This window comes from Theobroma cacao, chromosome 7, assembly GCF_053813885.1.
Source record: "Theobroma cacao isolate CCN51 chromosome 7, ASM5381388v1, whole genome shotgun sequence".
NCBI lineage: Eukaryota > Viridiplantae > Streptophyta > Magnoliopsida > Malvales > Malvaceae > Theobroma > Theobroma cacao.
Genome location: NC_142645.1, coordinates 31,186,853 through 31,192,040, shown reverse-complemented (window position 1 = coordinate 31,192,040; position 5,188 = coordinate 31,186,853). Strand labels below are relative to the sequence as shown.

The 5,188-nt window shown below is 32.0% G+C and overlaps 1 non-coding gene across 1 annotated transcript; it reads left to right on the top strand.

Annotated features, from left to right (window-relative positions):
* Positions 1-3,369: 3,369 nt before the first annotated feature.
* LOC148761791 (small nucleolar RNA R71) lies at positions 3,370-3,476 on the top strand. The gene has a single exon (XR_016027667.1). It is a non-coding gene; the product is annotated as a small nucleolar RNA R71 (small nucleolar RNA).
* The last annotated feature ends 1,712 nt before the right edge of the window (positions 3,477-5,188 follow it).

The window sequence follows — 5,188 nt, the reverse complement described above, 5'->3', positions numbered from 1 at the left end:
TTTTTCAACATTTAGCTCAATTTATATTTTCTAAAACAATATACATGCTTAGGAGTGAGGATTGCAAAATTGGAAAATTAATTTTAAGGCTAAGCTCAATTATTATATAGTTAAACAAAGAAAAGGGAAATTAGGCTCAACAGGGATATACTAGGGATAAAATTTAACAAGATTAGCTTTTTAAGCTCAAACAGTCTAAAGATGGCCTAAATCATCTCCCTAACTAGGTATTGTCTAGGATTTCACCTCGAGAGAAAATCAAGCAAATTCTAGAATTCATGAAATAATCTAAAATTCACATCAATATAAACCTTCTCTAGATATTCAAAATAATTCAAAGTAAAAGATATAGTGCTCAAAATTGTGAAAATCACATCCTAACAATGATACTTAACAAAAAAATTTAGCATGAATCCAAACAAAAACCTTATTCACCAAAGGCTAAAAATTCAAGACAACTAGTTATCATCATTGGATAAAAAAAATCATTGAAAACATTGATACAACTTTACTCTAGATTCCTAAAATTCAAACAAGAAATAAATTCATTTACCAACTAATCCTAAATTATTTATAAATCTACATAAACATGCAAATTAAATCTAAACTTCCACAAAATATTCATCACCAGAAAAATAAATTCACCCCCCCAAACTTAAACTAAATATTGTCCTTAACGTTAGAAAAAATAAAGGAAAGGTAAAGAATACTCCCTTGATGATTGGATGAATTTTTGAGAAGCTCCAATCCTCCTCTTTATTATTATCATCTTCATTCGCACTTTTTAGGAGGAATTTTTTTTACTATAAAAAGAAAATAAATAAAGATTAATGTAAAAATAAATAAATAAACAAAAATAACTAAAAATAAAAAAAATAAAGAAAAGGGTTTTTTTTTTTGGTAATGGGTTGATGGGTAAATGGGCTAGTACAAATAAGAAAAAGGAATTGGGTTTGGTTAGTGGGCTGCCCAATGTTGGCAGCCCGATGGAGGGTGGTGGGTAATGGCTTGCCAATTGGCAGCCCACTTTAAGGGGGGCCATGGCTTACCCTATGTGGGAGCCGTGGCCCACATCCAAATGGCCTTTTTTTTTTGCAAAGCTGTGACTTCGAGCTTGGTGAGCCGCGACTCACGTTGTTTCAAGCCTGTGAAGCCACGGCTTACCACTTGTTTTTTGAAATTTTTTTTTGAGTTTTTTTTGAATTTTTTTTATTGTTTTGAAATTTTTTTTCCAATTTTTTTGACATGAAAATTTTTTTTAAATATATTTTTTTGAATTTTTTTTAAAAAATTTTTGAAATTTTTTTACATGAACCTGCACAAATAAAAGAGAATGTTAATAATTTAATAATTAAATAAAGAAAAAATAAAAATAAAAGAAAATAAAAGAAAGTAAGTTAGAGTGCTTGGATTGCCTCCTAAGAAGCACTTTTTTATAGTCACTAGCTTGACTATGGTGCCCCTTTCTGCATTACTTTATACGGCTCAAGATTTTCTTTATGGACCTCGACTGCTCCGGTAAGTCCACTATAAATCTCGATAACATTATAAGGATGAATCTTTACCACCTTAAACTTGTTCCCCCAATATGGTGTAAGATTCCATGGCAAAAGATGGAGTTGTGAATCAAAAAGTACTACTCGCTGTCCAACCACAAAATCAAGATGGTTGGAAAGTGATGGTGGTTTTGTCTCAAGAGTTGGCACCTGCGTTGTTGAAGGTGGTGAAAAAGGCTTACCTTTACTCTCATTGACTGAATCCACTTTATAACAACTGTTTGTATAGGGATACTAAGTTGCATTGAACAAATTAAATACTACTTCCTCCTTTCCAACTCTGAAAGTTATTTTGCCATTCTTCACATCAATAATTGCATTAACTGTAGCTAAGAAGGTCTTCCCAAAATAAGAGGAATTTCAACATCATCTTCAATCTCGAGCACAATGAAGTCCACTAGAATGTATAAATGCCCAACTTTAAACAAAACATCCTTTATAATCCCAATTGGGTACCTAATTGTTCTGTCTGCTAATTGCAAGGTAACTGTAGTGGGTTGTATCTCTTGAAATCCAAGTTTTTTGGCAATAGATAAAGGCATTATTGAAACACTAGCACCGAAATCACACAAAGCTTTAGATATTTTAAATCTACCAATATTGCAAGGAATAGAAAAACTCCCTGGATCTTTAAGCTTTAGAGGAAACTTATTCTGGATTATAGCTCTGCACTCTTCAGTAAGTGCAATTGTCTCAAACTCTTCCAAGTTTCTCTTTTTGGTCAGGATGTCTTTCAAGAATTTAAGATAACTTGGCATTTGTTCTAAAGCTTCAGCAAAAGGAATATTAATGTGCAATTTTTTTAAATACCTCAAGAAATCTCTGAAATTGTTTGTCAAGTTTTTGCTTTTGAAAATATTGAGGAAAATGTGGTGGAGGTGTGGGAGCAGTTTTTAATTGTGATTTTTCTTTTGAATTTTCAATAGATTTTTCAACCACAATATCTTTTTTAGCATCCTTTTCAATTTCTTTCTCATCAAATTGAATTAAAATTTTTGAATTTAATTCTTTACTACTTACCTCTTCACTTACTTCTTTTCCGTTGCGGAAAGTGATTACCACACAATGTTCCTTACCTTCTTTTCTTGGGTTGGGTTCAATATCACTCGGTAAGGTACCTTGAGGTCTAGTATTTAAAGCATTAGCAAGTTGGCCTACTTGTATCATTAGCAATTGAAGTTGCTTGATTTTGAATTGAGGCATCAGTCCTTATCGTAAATCCATCAGTCTTTGTTTTGAATGCATCAATCTTTGTCATGAATTGCATGAACATATCCTCCATTGAAGGCTTTTTCTCTAGCATAGGGGCTCTAGATGGAAATCTAGGAGGAAAAATTGATTTAGCCATTGATGAAGACCCTTGATTGTTATTCCATGAAAAATTATGATGATTCCTCCAACTAGGATTATAAGTGTTGGAATAGGGATTGTTCTGTTGTGCCTATTTTTAACAAATTGACAAGACTCATAATAGATGGGACAATTGTCATTGGAATGTCCTTCCCCACAAAATTCACATGTCATAAAGGAGTGTTGAACAACATTAACACGCAGTTTATCTATTTTCTTTGCGAGAGAGGCGAATTGTATAGAGACAATGTTTACCACATCTAATTCATGAATTCTAGTAATTTTTCTTGTACCCAATCTTTCAAATGGCCATTGATAATTATTAGAAGCTATTTCTTCGAGCAAATCATAAACCTCATCAATGGATTTACTCATAAGTGCACCTCCAGCGGCAGCATCAATGGTAGCTCTAAAAGGTCTCAACAAACCATTATAAAAAGTCTGAACTTGCAGCCACTTAGGTAAACCATGGTGAGGACATCTTCTCATCAAATCCTTATACCTCTCCCAAGCCGCATATAGTGATTTAGAATCAAATTGCATGAAAGAAGTAATATCATTCCGCATCTTTGCTGACTTTGCAGGTGGGAAGAATTTTGCTAAGAATTTTTAAGCAAAATCATCCCAAGTATTAATGGAACCAACAGGAAGTAAATTTAGCCAACTCTTTGCTTTTATCTCTCAATGAAAAAGGGAAAAGCCTTAATCTTATGGCATCATCAATAACACCATTAGCCTTGAATGTATGGTAGATTTTCAGGAAATTTATAATATGAGCATTCGAATCATCATTTGGCAAACCCCCAAACTGAACAGCAGTCTGAATCATCTGAATGATTGATGGTTTAATTTCAAAGTTGTTTGCTTGAATAGGAGGACTTCGGATACTAGAGTGGAGATTTTGTAGTGGTGGGACTGCATAATCCCTCAAAGGCTTGGTCTCTTCCTTTTGTTGATCAGCCATTGTTTTTCTTGGAGTAGAAAATTTTTTTTTCCTTCGAAGTCTTCGAAACGTTTTTTTGATTTCTGGATCAAAAGGAATAATTTCCAAAATTCAGGCTTTTCGCATACAATGATCAAAAGTACCTAAAAAAGAAAAAGAAATGAAAATTAAAGAAAAGAAAAGTCTAGATTAAAATTAAGAATGCTTGGTATTAATATTAACAAAAAAAATTAAAAATCAAATTCCCAGCAATGGCGCCAAAAACTTGTTGTTGAATTTTCTACTCACGCAAGTGTACGTATCGCAAAGATAATATAGAGATGAGTAGAGTGTCGATACCACAGAGAATTGAATTAATCTTTATTGTTAACTACTAAAATTAACACACCTTAATTTTATCTAAACAATTAAAATTACAAAGAAAAATTTAAATTAATAAACTAACAACGAAAACTAAAACTTAATCTAAAATCTATTAGCAAATTTACTTTATTAAATATTAATGACTACCAGACCTAAGATTATGATATCCCTCAATACTTCATCTGATTATTGTCTCTCTCTCTCCTCAACTTAGTTTAATGGATTAAGTTGCTAATTTAGAGTCCTAAATTATTTACAAGTTTTTGTCGAGTTTCTTATCAAAATATCTCTCCTAATTAATTTACTATATGTCTATGCAAATTATATTGAAGAAAGATTCATTAAGTTTGTGCTCTAATCTTGGCTACGTATGGCTTATAAGTGTATGTTACCCTATATGCAAATTAAATCACCTAATCAACTATCTGTATTCAATCGTATGCTATTCTATTCAAGGTCTACCTAAATCTTTTTCGTCAAGGTTTAACCTAGGTTTACAATTCAGTCTAATTGTTGATCAAGCAATTAGAAGCATTAGGAGTAGAATAAAGTAAACAACTTAAATCTATTAAGTATAAGTAAAAGATAGATCAATAATTCAAACTATATATTGAGTTCAATCATAATCTTATATTAAAAACTTAATTCCCCATCAAGTCACACATTATCATTGAATAAAATCTAAACATTAATATTAAAACCAAGAAAATAAAAGAATAAACGAAAATATAGAAAAACTCAAGAATTGTGTTCTTGATCTCCAAATCTCCTTGAATCCTACAAATTCTTCTTAGCTTTAATGACTCTGTGGCTTGACTCTCTGATGTCAATCTGGTGTTTTCTTCGTTTTTTCCTCAAATCCTCCGAAAGGTTGCTTTTATAGGCTTTGAAGTTAGACCAAGTTGGGTGAAGAAAGAAGTCAATTTCAGCTGGGATCTCCTTATCAAACTAGGTAAGTCGCAGCTTTACCCAATTA